This window comes from Petaurus breviceps, unplaced genomic scaffold (genome assembly GCF_028583685.1).
Source record: "Petaurus breviceps papuanus isolate PSGF00001 unplaced genomic scaffold, PetGlider_PUasm1.0 179, whole genome shotgun sequence".
NCBI classification, from domain to species: domain Eukaryota; kingdom Metazoa; phylum Chordata; class Mammalia; order Diprotodontia; family Petauridae; genus Petaurus; species Petaurus breviceps.
Window position 1 is genome coordinate 13,107,669 of NW_027185779.1, and position 14,069 is coordinate 13,121,737.

Sequence of the window (14,069 nt, forward strand, 5' to 3'; positions counted from 1 at the left end):
TGTAATGGAGGACACAGCATATACACATGCAAGTGTATGTAATGATACATGCAAAATGAAAACAAAGTAGTTTGAGGGGAGGTGCACTAGTAGCTGAAGGGATCAGAAAAAGATCTGTGTAAAAAGTCCTGCCTAACTTAAATATTAAAGGAAACCAAGGACAACTTAAGGGTAGAAATGAATTGTGAGGGCATTCCAAGCATGGGTAACAATCAATTGAAAGGCATATGCTGCAAGGATATTAAAGGTCACCAAACTCCTTGAATCAAACTATCAAATTTTTCATCAGAAATAAATATAATTTTATTTTTTATTTTTTGGGTGGGCAATTGGGGTTAAGTGACATAGGTTATTTCCAATTGACTTAGAACTGTTTGTTCTTGTTTTTGTTGTTCTTCCTTCTCAAAGAGGAGCATGACATCAGTAATGTGATGTTATGACTTGCACATGGATTTGATTTAAGTGAGGGAGTGCTGTGCAAAGTCACCAGCCTCACTTTCTCCTTTAGAATCATCCGGGTCCACTGGCAAGAATATAGATCACGAAGACTGGAGATGGTCCCACTGACTTAGAGCTAAAACTTCCTCTGTTTAGTCTCCCCCATTAGAAACTACTCTCTTCAAGAGCACAGAAAATTGTTTTTTTTTTCCTCGTATCTCAACTATTTCACAGTGCTTTGCATATAGTAAGCATCTAAAGAATTTTTCATTCATTCAGAGATATATGCCAGCCAAAGCCCCAACAGTGTTTTACTCATTTTGTAAAATCAAATGATAGGATGCTGCTGAAGATAATAAGTAGTATCACCTCATAAAAGAGTGAGAAATAGAAGTGAGAAAAGATAAATATACAGAAATTTTGGTAATGAAATACAAACAAAATCATCATGAATATATTTTTAAGGATAAAAACTAGAAGGACAATTAATAGATGGAATATGGAAAATGTCTCTAAAGATTTCTATGATTCTGATATGGTTGCAACAGTTGGACTCTAACAACATAATTTTCAATGTACATAATTTCCAATGAAGTTAAAATAGCACTAAAGAAAGCAAAAATAAGAAGAGTAGATAATGGCCCATTTCTCCAAGAGAAGAAAGTCCATCTTTTTAATTAAAAAACTTATTATGGGGGGCAGAGTCAAGATGGAAGAGTAGAAATAGGACTTCTGCAGGGCTCCCACTTCCACCTCCTACAATTCATGTAAAAGGTGACTCTGAATAAACTTTGGAGCTACAGAACCCACAAAATGACACAGAGAAGCTAACCTCCCACTGAGGACAGCCCAGCAGGCTGTCAGGAAGTGGCCAGCACAGCACTCTGGGAGCAGAACCCTGCCCCACTCCAACCAGAGGTCTTAGCCTTAAGGTGGCCTGACTAGACACCTGCTGGAGGGTGAGAGAGGAATATAATGAAAGGAGATGGGGAGAGACATAATGGGGTAAATTATCTCATAAAGAAGAGGCAAGGGAAAACTGTTAGAATGGAGGGAAAGAACAGGAAGGAAAAAGGGAATGAGTTAACCTTATTTTCATTGAGTTTGGCTTAGGGAAGGAATGACATACACATTAAATAGGGTATCTTACCCTACAGGAGAGTAAGAGAGAAGGGGATGAGGGGGGGTGTATAATGGAAGAGAGGGCAGGCTGAGGGGGGAGGGAACTTGGAAGCACACACTTTTGAAAAGGGACAGGATCAAATTATATATTAGAAGAAGTGGGGGGTGGGATAGGATGGAGGGAAATATAGTCAGTCTTTCACAATATATCCACTATGGAAATGTTTTGCATAGCTACACATGTACAACCTATACTGAATTGCTTATCTTTCCAGTAAGGGTGGGTGATGAGGGAAGAAGGGAAAGAATCTGGAATTCAAAGTTTTAAAATCAAATGTTAAATATGTATATATATATATATATACATATATATAATTATTATTTTACATGTAACTGGGAAATGAGATATGCAGGCACTGGGACATTGAGATCCACCATGCCCTACTGGAAAGTCAGAGGGGGAATGGGGGAAGATATGGGAGAGAGCAGATTGGGGGAAGGAATATTCAATGGGATCACTGTTTTGGGGTGGTGGGTAGGGAAAAGATGGGGAGAAAATTTGTAACTCAAAATCTTGTGGAAATGGATGATGTAAACTAAAAAATTGATATTATTGTGAAGCATGGATTATCACTGTCTTTGAAGATTTAAAGTTAAGTGAGTAGCCTGGGACATGATAATAATGAGAAATTTTACCTGGTAAGCCAGGCAGAATATGTTATGAAAGAATTTATGATTGAGAACATGAAGTTGGTCAGTCATGTAGCTAGAATGAGAGATAACTAATAACAGCCACCTGTTCTATTGGTAAGAAACTAGAAGATCTGTAAACTGGGTGAATGGATTGATGTGTAGGTCTGGACAAGTGTCATATAGGATTAGAAAATATGTACAGATAATAATTTGCATATTTGGAGTAAATATACAAATCTATTGGATCAAATTTGTGTTTTTTCCAAGTTCTAGGGATATATCAAAGGGCAAAAAAATAGATTCTGCCTTCAAGGAACTTACATTCTAATCAGGGAAACAACATGCAACTCTGTGTGTGTGCATACACACATACACACACATATTATATACATATATATACATATGTATATAATGTATATTGATTGCTATAAAATTATCCTTTTTTCTTTTCTATTAGAGTCTCAATGGTGGATCCAAAGTTTCTAGTCTCAGGTCAAGTTCCCTGTACTTTGACTCTAAAATATACAAAATAGAATAAAGAGAGAAGAGAAAACTGAGCCTGGTGGAGCAACCTCAGCTATGAGACATGATGTGTATGAATATATAACAAAGGAGACTGAGAAGTCAGACAAGCATTAGAAAAACCAGAAGTGAACAATGACATAAAGCAAACAAATAAATGAGTAAATGAATAAATAGATGAAGGAGACAAGAAAAAAAAACTAGAGAGAGCATCCAGGAAGAAAAGGTGACCAACATGGTCAAAGGCTGCAAATAGGTCAAGAAGGATTTGAACAGAGAAAAGGCTGTTTGATTTGCTATTAAGAGATAGATAGTAACTTTGGAGAGAGTTGTTTAAATTGAATCACTGAAGGCAAAAGCCAGACTATCCTATACATATCCTTCCAAAAACACATTCTGGGTTTGTCTCTCATCCTGCCAAGTCTCATGAAATGTATGAATGCAATGTTGCCCTCTTGTTTATAACTTATATTTTGTGACTAGAGTCTACATGTGAGACCTTTCTTGGATTTTGTCCAATATTAACTTCAGAGCATTTATACTGATTCCTTCTACCTACATTGTAGCTACTCTCAATAGTGTCTATTTTGGTAGGTTTACATTAAGAGTTTTCTCCAAGTTGTGGTATGTGAACACAATGGAATACCATCAGGCAATAAGAAATGATAAGCAGGTGGATTTCAGAAAAAAAAACAACTTTGAAAAATTTACATGAACTGATGCTGAGTAAAGGGAGCAGAAGCAAGAGAACATTGTACATAGTAACAGTAACATTGTGTGTTGACCGACTTTGATGGATTAGCTCTTCTTAGCACTTCATTGATGTAAGACTTCCAAATGATTCATGATGGAAAATGCTATCTACATCCAGAGAAGTAACTATGGAATATGAAGGCAGATCAAAGCATACTATTTTCTCCCTTTTTTTTCTTTCTTGTGGATTTCCCTTTTTGTTCTGATTCTTTTTTCACAACATGACTAATGTGTATATATGCTCAGTATGATTGTACACATATAGCCTATATCAGATTATTTGCCATCTTGGGAAGGAGAGAGAGGAGGGAGAAAAGGAGGAAAAAAATTGGAACTTAAAATCTTATACAACTGAATGTTGAAAAAAATAAAGGTTCATTCAAAAAAAAGTATTCTCTGAATCCCTTTCTAGTTTATAGACCTTTTAATGAGATGGGCAAGATTCTAGGCAAATATATTTTACCAAAACATGTTGTAAAGGCAAGCATGAACAGCTTTCCAGAGGATAGTAGCTGTGAACAGCTTTCAAGGTTCTTATTACATAGTATAGTGAACTATCTATTTATTCAATAGTAAATTAAAGCAAAACATTCACAGAAATCAAAGTACAACATTCAGAATATTATAACTTTACAACTCATCACTAAAGTGGTCACATAATTTTCACCAAATTAGCCACATAGTTTTAAGCAAAGTACATTCATTTAGTCAATCACAAAGTCCTTAATTCAATCCCAAAGTACAAAGTCAAAGTCCTCCACCCATGGGATGCAATTAAGTTACAATTTCATCAGTCACGACTCAGTAGCATCTTAAGGGGTAGTGGAAAGTACAAAGGCCATCCAACCCTAGATCACAAGTAAGTTACAGTTTCATCAGTCAGCATTAAATACTCAAGGAGAGGTCTTTTCATCTTGACTCGAGACAGGCTCTCAGCTTCCATGGTTCCTCTTTCATGGTCCCAACTCCTGCCCAAATCTAACCAACTGCCACCTGAGTTCAAAGGCATAAGCTCCCAGTTCCTTGTCTGCTGTGGGCTGCTCAGTGTCCAGCATTTAGCATGATTCAGAGATGTGAATAAGAAATGACCAGGCCATGTGGGTAGTTCAAGGAACTATGAATTCCATTTATTGATCTTAGTACAAGGTTTTTATAGAGCAATGAGACAAAGGAAGAGGACACAAGTTTTCTAATCATTACCTAGTCTGTTGTATCCTGGAAATAGCACAGATTAGATAATTTGATAAGGATTTGTTATCTAGGAGACCCAAGTCTTAGGGTAAGACCTTTGATCTAGGCCTCAGGTATCTGCTAATGTAGCCAAAGTCATAAACAGATACAATTGAGAGCAAGCTTCAAAGCCAAAGCTGCAATCCTCAAAAGACATCACGTTTAGAGCTGACCACCCAAAGATACCTGAGTACAGAATCAAATATTTTGGCTCTCAATAACTAAAATCTTGGGGTATAGCCTATTGATCTCAGAACTCAAGTAACATCCTTATAAATATAACCTATAACAAAGAACTCAGGAGTTAACTTAACAAAAAGTCACATCTAAAAGAGATTCTTGTGTTAAAGCCCACTATTAGGATTTAATATCTGAGTTCTGAACCAGGCTTCTTTGGCTCCCCACACGTGTCCACCTCTCCATGCAGTTCCTGCTCCACAATGAAGCTCACAGTGTCCAGTCCACCTCAAGTACTTCATTGTTTCTGTTCCTGGGAAGAGAAAACTTAACAGAGCCAGAACAGTATCTACACATATCAAGCTTAGTAGAATTACAACAATATTCATACTCATGGTAGGCCCTATCATCTCAATTCACTTTCTGCCTGTGAAATCAACATAGACCCCAAACAGACAAAGTACCACCACAGTCATGCTTCCTCTGGCAGCTTGGGATAGCCCTTGGAAGACTTTGGCAGCTCTGGCTGATTCTCAGAAGCTCTCAGTAGGAGTCTGGCTGGCTCTCAGAAGAAGCTCTGCCACCTTAAGTTCTCTTCTTAAAATCAAAATCACTTTCTCCAGCTTCTCCTCCCCAGCTTCCATGCAGCTTGATCCAAGAAGTTCTGTCTCAGTTCTCACTTCTTATTTTTCTTCTCAGTTCATCTCAATTCTCAGTTCAGTCCTCAGTCCAACTGTAGCAGCCCAGCTTCCAGATGCTCACTGAGAGAAATTCTGACTCTCCAGCTTGTGTTTTTTCTTATACAAGGTATTAACTCCTCCCTATTCCTTAGCAGGGGCTTGATATAATTAACTTGAAGAGAAGTGCTAAGTACCTGTTAGCTTGCCAATAAAAAGGGATCTTCAAAGTCCATTACTATTACACATATTAAGTATCCTTAGCCATTATACAGAAGGGAGCAGCAACAAAATCCAAAAGAAAAAGAAGAGCAAGAAAGCAAAATGTCTGTTTGATAGGGCTTTATAAATATTGGAGGAAAGAAGGAAAGGGAAAGGAGTGTCAAGATATCAGGAGATACACTATTTTCCAGAGCTAAGGCCTAAAAATCAAGCCATGTCCTCAATTTGGCATAACAACAATCCTTTGACCTCACCCTCTGAATGATTTCACTCTGACAAAATATATTGCTTTGACTAGCACTAGGTGTTCATTGAGGGAGTTATGATTTTCATATTAATCAATAACCATTTAGATTTGTTGGAGCTCCCCTATTTCCCAGGACATTCTGACCTGATGGCTGGAACTATAGCTGATGCACTACAACAGACTTGGATCAATCATATCTCCTGGCACTTTGAACAATTCCCATCATTGTAACTAAGTGAAGCGTAGTAGGTGCTGCACTCCTGTTCCTACCATGCTAACTCTGGTTCCATACCCTGATGAATGATCACAGGGCTCCATGACCCTTAAGACTTGAGGCAATTGCAAGGCTCACTGATTTTAATGACTTGGAAACAGTTCCCACAGGCTCAAGAACAGTTGTATTATCCCCAAAATGCCTGTACCTGTAGGCCTGTTGTGGGAACTCTTTACTCAAGGCCTAAAAATGACTGTTTTGGATCCTACCTTTTTATGATTTTCATGCTTAAAATCCTTACCCCTGCTACAAGCCCCAAGTCCTCCTTTTGCTTTGCAAACCTGTTTTCCTCACTTTTGAAATTAAGCTTCTGTTTGATTCCTGACTCTCCTGTCTCTGGCCTGTTTTGTTCTGCTCCAGCTACCCACAGGTTAGAGACTGGTTCCGGTCTGGTTGACTGGAGAAAGGGAAAGATAAAGCCAACTGAATATAGAATTCTAGCTGAGCTATTTAAAATCCTAAAAGATGATGCTGTTAAAGTGCTGTCGTCAATAAGCCAGTAAATTTGAACTCAATAGTGGCTTCTGGATTGGAAAAGATCAGCTTACATCCCAATCCTAAAGAAGGACAAAGCCAAAGAATGTTCAAATTACCACACAAGTGCAATCATTTCACACATTAAAAAGGTTATGTTCCTCCCCAGGCCAGCCAAGCCAAGCTCCGGGACCTGCTTCAGGCCTGAGTGGGCTTTTCTCTAACAGCAAGAAAGCCTGACTATGGCTTTTGGCTCATGCGCCAGAGGCAGGCAGACAGGGAGGGGCGGGCGGATCGAGAAGACGCTGGGGGGGGGGGGGGGCAGGGAAGAGGGGCCGGGGTCTCATCAGCCTCCAGTCCGTAAGCAGGGGCTCATGGAGTCCTTAAACCCTATGCACACTACTCCCCCCAGCAAAGCTGAAATGCAGAATAATATGGAATACAGATTACCATTCACAGTAAAGAACCTTAAAATTAACATTACTATCTTCCTTTCTCCACAGTTTGTTTAGGAAAAACCAGTGATCAGTATTTACCCTTCAATAGGATATCATTTAAAGGACAAATACACAGTGTAACTTACCTGTCCATTAGTAAAAAAAATTTTCACCATGCAATAGGATGTTGGAAAACTTATGCAGAGTCTCTTGGATGAGTTTTGGAAGAATCCTCCAGTTTTGGCTCCAAGTTCAATATTTCCATACTCGTATGTTGTCCAGGGGGTGGGGATGCCTCCTTATGTGGCTCAAGGTTTACCATTTCTTCCCTCTCATAGTCTCCTCAAGAGGCAAACAGAACGACGTCTTCTAGGCCCCCCCGCCCCGCTTGCAGACACCGTGTTTCCGGCCTCCAGTTATTCCGCACTCAAACCTTCTGCTCTGTCTTGTCGCTTCCTCTCAAGCCGGCCATAGCTCACTCCCACCACAGATGCCTTAATGCTGACAGGCCAAAACGGCGTGGTTACAAGATGCCTGATAATCTGTGATGTGTACCCAGAACTCTCAGCTCAGCTGGAGCGTAGTGGACAGCGCTGAAGGAGCAAGAGGACTCATTCGGAGCAGTTCTCAACTCCGCAGCCTGAAAAAGAGCATTGAGCAGTTTGCTCAGAAAAAACCTCCTTCTAGACCCCAGCCTGGCAGCCAAAAGGCAGAAGGTTCTTGACAAGTACTAGCTGCTCACCCAGATGAAACCGGCCTTTCAAAGGAAGATGTAGAGGCAGCATGAGCTTAGCAAGGGCTGCAGAGCCCTCCAGGCCAGGCTGAAGGTGGCTGGCCCAGGAAGCCAACGAGGCACACACCCTTGCCAGGGAGAAGATGGAAATGAATGACTTTCTCAGCAGCTTCATGGAAAAGAGAAGGGCTCTCAAAGCCTTACAGAGGACTTCGGTTTTGATACAGGTAGTAGCAGGGAACTACTAAAGTCTATTGCGAAGTGTGATGACGGGGTCAGAACTGCTCTTTAGAAAAATCCTCTTGGCCTCTGAGTGGAGACCAGGCTGCAGTGGGCAGAGTCTTGAGTGGGAAAATCCACCACAGAATTATTACATGGGTCCAGGAATGTGGTGAGGAGGACCTAGACTGAAGTAGTGGTCATGTGAGTGGAAAGGATTGAATGCAAGAGATGTTGTGGACGTAGAAACCATTATATTTTATAATAGATTTAATGTGTGAGGATAATTGTGAGTAAAGGGTGACTCTGTGGTGTAATTCCATGCACAAGCAGCTTTCCAGAAGAATGCTATGGTGAACAGCTCTTAAGATTCCGATTACACAGTATAGTGATCACTCTATTCCATAACAAATCAAAGCAAAACTTTCACAGAGAATCAAGGTACAGCATTCACAATATTACAACTTGTCACAGAAAATCACAATATAATATTCACAAAATAGTCTTAGAGTAAAATAGTTACTCTTAACTCAATCAGTCACTTATCAGTAACCTCAAAGTACATAGTCAAAGTCTTCCACTCTTGGGGAAAAGTCAGGATTAACTCAAATCAGTCACTTGTTCATCAATCAATTACTAAGTATCATACACAAAACCCTCCATCCCTTAGGTCACTAGTAAAGTAGAATTCCATAATTACTCAGTACCCAAGGAGAGCTCTTTCCATCTTGACTTGGGGCCTGTTCTCGAATTCCCGGGATACTCTTCCATGGTCCCAGATTCTACCAGGATTCACCAAATTGTTACCTTGGTTTACCGGTAGACAGTTCCCAGTTCCTTGACCAGGTCTCTGGGTAAGTCCTGCTCCACACGGAAGTTCACAGGGTCTGGTCCATGTTAGATCCTTCACCATTTCTGCGCCAGGGAATTCAAGGCTCAACCAAGCCACAAACAGTCTTAGCATCCCAGTCATGCTTCCTCAGTCACCTGGGCTCCTAGGCTCCAGGCTCCTGTCCAGAAGAAGCTCCACCACCACAAGCTCCCAGGAAATACTGGTTCAGTTCTCCATTCTTCTGTAGCTGCTCTGCCACCAGATTTTAGTCTCAAGAAATTCTGACTGTGCCTCTCTGGGGCTTTTCCTTATATACACACAGCAGTAGCTTCCGGTTTCAGCCAACTCTTCCTGTTACATCAGTAACAGAAGACAGGAGTTCATACCTTCTGTTTCCCCAACAGAGGCTTGATCAGTTACTAAGTGCTAAGTACTAGCTACTTTTGCCAATACAAAGGGGATCTTCAAATTCAAAATTACATTACCATTACATGTGGTTATAAGCCTAGCAATTTCAAATGGAAAATGTCCAAAATAGAAGCTATCATCTGTTTCCATTTCCATTTTTCTATTACTGTCTAAAATTCCTATGAGGCATTTAGTTCCTCCTGGATGAGTCCAACTCCCATTTCTTGAGAAAGATCCTCATATCTGTTGTTTTGTGTCAGGCTTTCATTTGTCTTTCTTCCCTTTGAAAGGAAACATGGTAGCATGAAAAGAACACTGATTTTGGAGTCAGATGATTTAGATTGAAATCTTGCCTCTCTCATTTACTACCTTGGTGATCTTGGAAGAGTTACTTATCCTTTCTGTTTCCTCATCTGATAATCTCTGATTTTCTTCATATACACAATGGAAAGGCTGGACCAGATATCCTATGAGCAACTTTCCATTTAAAAATCTATAATTAGCTTTTTTGTCATATTCTTCTACTATGTAACCATGTGTAACCTGAGTCCCATTGGTATGGAATTATCTCCTCAGTGGTGGATATCAACATCCCACAGCTGCCTCAGAGGTGTGGCAAAGTTGGTAAGAGTGGGAGAGAGGAGTGGTTCAATATTTCTTCATTCGAGTTAAATCAAGCTGTTGGAGGTCTTTGGTCTGTTTGGGTTTGGGGCACTTCTGTCTTCAAGGTCCAAGAGAAGACAGTGCCAACCCCACTTCAGTGTTCTGAAGAAACAGACTCTGGGAAAAAGCCAACAGGGGATTGGAGGTCTCTATCATATCCCTATCCCCATCTTGTTACACTCAAGACTTTGGAGATCTTCTACTTGGGTTGAGTTCTAGGACTCCCCTTTCATTGATCTGAGTTACCTCACTCCTGATGGGAGTTTCTTCCCCTTGTATTGTGTGGTATATATTTCTCCTAAGTATGCTTTTTTTCTGATTTTTGTTTTGCTATTGACTTGGATAGATGGGTTTCTTTGCTACTTATTATGTGTACATTGTGGAACTTATATTTGGAGGGGAGGGAGTCAAGCCTTAGATATAAGGAATCCTGCTACCTTCAATTAATGAATTAATTAAATTACTTAGCAATCAGAAGTTAGCTTGAATCTGAAAACTGCATCTTTTAGAATAATCATAGTTCAAGGAGAAGATAGATATAATTCTAACCTGGCTATGCACGCTTTCTGAAAAAAGCAAAGTGGTCAAACTTCCAGCTCCAACTTCCTGTTGGCCCTTCTTAGAAAAGACAGGTGTGGAGAAGAGGCTAGAGATTACTCTACCTTCCTTCAAGCATGCACAATGATATCCCCATGCTATATGTATTCAGCAACCTCCCCTATATCCAAAATTAACAAATTCCATATCAGTGGAATCTATTTCAAAAATTTTAAATCCTTCAAAGGCAACTATAAATGCATTTTTCCTTCTGTGGAACTTTCATTTTTCCTTCACCAAAACTAAAAGTGATTTCCCCTTTCTCTGCATTCATTTTGCATTTGTTCTTGTTCATATGCTACTTTTCCATGTATTGCCATGTTTTATAATATTTGAATGAGCATGTGTCCTGTTTTCCCAATTCTTTTTTAAATTTCTTAAAGGCAACAACCATATTTCACTGGGGGAGTAGAAATGAATTAATGGATTATACTTTGAGAGAAAGAATTAGGATAACAATGAAAAGAAAGTGTTTAATTTGGGATGAATGGTACAATCTTAACAATTTTATGTTTCCTCTGCAGTATAAGAGTCTTGGTCTGCAACTAGAGACCCTTGACTTCTTATCACCAAAATAATACTGTTGTTGGAAGACAGAGAGGGATATCTAAAAAATTAGCTGAAATTCACATTGCTTGATGATCTTTTTTTATATAAGATTCTCTACTTTAGATAAAGCAGATTTTTTTTCTGCATGAGGAAGAGTGTATTCCTAGAATGGGATGTTTTCATCTGTTTAATAGTTGTAGTGCTTTTCCAGAATTAGAGGTTTAATCCTGTCTTTTAGTTACCATGCTTTCCCTCAACTATGTGCCCAAAACTATCTTTTCTGCCATAGAATTTTCTTTTTTCTTCCATCTAGCCCCTCTCTTTCCTCCTTTCCTTCTTTCCTCCCTTCCTCCCTCCCTCCCTCCCTCTCTCTGTCCTTATCTTCCTCCCTCCCTTCCTCCCTCCCTTCCTTCCTCCCTTCCTCCCTCCCTCTGTTCCTTCCTTCCTTCCCTCCTTTCCTTCCTTCCCTCCCTCCCTCCTTTCCTTCCTCCTCCTTCCTTCCTTCCTTCCTTCCTTCCTTCCTTCCTTCCTTCCTTCCTTCCTTCCTTCCTTCCTTCCTTCCTTCCTTCTTCCTGTCCTTCCTCCTTTCCCTCCTTCATGCCTTCTCTCCTCCCTTTCTTTCATCCTTCCTCCCTTCCCTTTCTCCTTCTTTCTTCTTTTCTTATCTTCCTGCCTGCCTACCTTCCTGCCTTCCCTCCTTCCTAGGTGCTATATGCAATGGACCAATCTGCATGCTAGACACTGTGGGAGATACAAATATATGTAAAACAATCATTCAAACCAGGTAACTAATCCTGTTTGTCTGACACTAAAACTCCCTTTACATGAGCCAGAAAACCAGTGTTCCACTGATTCCATGGGTTTGGTAAGGAGTGAATAAGAGATTTATAAAAGAAAGAGAAAAGTGAGGAATTTTGAAGGGTCTGAAGAAAGCTAGTTGTCAGGTTCTGATTGAAACGTCTCCTAGGATGCCCTAACCTAAGCTAATTTTACTAAATCTATGGAAGCTGCTGAAAGCAGTATTTTTTGCTTTTCTATAAAAGAAAGGTAGAAGAAGCCACTATAAAATAAAAGGGATAATAAATTTGGAAAAAGAAAAAGAAAATATTATTAATATTATTATTTATTTCAGGCAATTGTGTAAGTCATTCCCATAGCAGACAGAACAGAGACATCTGTGATTTTATAAGTGGGTTTTTAAAAGGGCCATTAACATGACTTGTAGTCATTCAGGGTAAGTGGTGTTACAATGATTTAAACCTCACCCAGTATCCAAGCTTATCACCTTTGAGAAGTTAAGTGACTATTTCCCCTTTGCCACTTAAATCACTGTTGAATTAATTGCTTTCTTAAGGGAATTTTTTGCTGCCAAGGTTTTTCCTCTACTCACAAACTTCTATTTTCTGTCTGGGACAGAACTTTCTAGCAGCAAAATGTTAGGAGTTCATTATTCTCCTTGTGCTAAGTACAGATGCAAGGTAGTGAGGTAGCCAGTTTATGGACAAACCAACTTATCCTCAAAAGACTTTTCCTTCTAGGTTTCAGATGTTAGAAGTTCAGAGAGGTGATATCATTTCGTGATACTTTTCCAAATTGAACTGGAGTTAAATTCTGAACATATGAAGAAGCATGTTGGAATAATTTCCTTTGCATTTCTACATGCAGTTTTAAATCTTATCTGCTTTAATCTTTTTTTCAATAGCACAATTAAATTAGTTCTTTTTTGAGACATATATGTAGCATAGTGGATAGAGTGCTGGACCTGGAATCTGGAAGATCTAATTTCAAAGTCAGCCTCAGACACTTAACTAGTGGCGTGATTCTGAGCAAGTTATCCTGTTTGCTTCAGTTTTCTCAATTGTAAAATGGGGATAATAGCATCTACCTTACAGGGCTGTTATGAGCATCAAATGGGCTAATATTTGTAGTGTAATTAGCATAGTGCCTGACACAAAGTGTTTAAATGCTTATTCCCATCCCCTTTCTTAAATATTTTGTTTAAATAATAAATGAATTAGTATATATATAGTTCATTTATTAAAAAATGAAAGTCAAATTAAATGATCCAAACCATCAAATGCCCTTTGAGGTAGTGAACACTTTATAACCAGCATCAAGCATCATAGAGTCCTGAATTTATAGGCAGAAGACTGCAGTTTCTGCTACATGAGGCCTAAATGACCTCAAGGAAGTAATTCAACATCTCTTGGCCTCAGATTCCATATTTATAAAAATCAACCCACAACATCTTTTAAGAACTTAGTATGTGTCAGGCACTATACTAAGTTCTGGTAAAATGAGAAGGTTTGATTAAAGTCCTTTTCCATCTCTAATTCTTATGATCCCATCCATACAACCCCAAACTGTGTATTAATATGGGTCTTTTGGAGTAGTGCCTCTTTCTCTTGTTCTGTATGCCAGAGAGAACTGGCATCTTCTATTCTAATGGGGTGAGGGAAGAGAGGAGGTGATTTCAAGGTATTTTATCCTGACAAAATAGTATCAGAATCATATTTTTTTCATAGTAAAATCACTCTCCAAGAAGAAATATTGCAGTTTCTTTTAGTTCTTAGCATAACTTCTGGCCCAATCTATTTAGGAAAAGAAATGCACCCTCCTTATCTGCCTCCTAGAATATGCATTATTTAAAAATGGTACTGTTTATAACAATGCATTTTCCTTTTGTACTTCCTGGCTCATGAAGTTCACCAAATTGTCACCTTAGTTTACTTTAGACTTCTTCATGTGTAGTTTCTATAATAATCAGAATGATCAATGATGTCTTTTTAATGAACGTTTTGG

At 39.2% G+C, this 14,069-nt stretch overlaps 1 pseudogene; it reads left to right on the forward strand.

The window, feature by feature from the left end:
* Window positions 1–7,203: 7,203 nt before the first annotated feature.
* LOC138160083 (vacuolar protein sorting-associated protein 37A pseudogene) lies at window positions 7,204–8,247 on the forward strand (annotated as a pseudogene).
* Window positions 8,248–14,069: the final 5,822 nt, after the last annotated feature.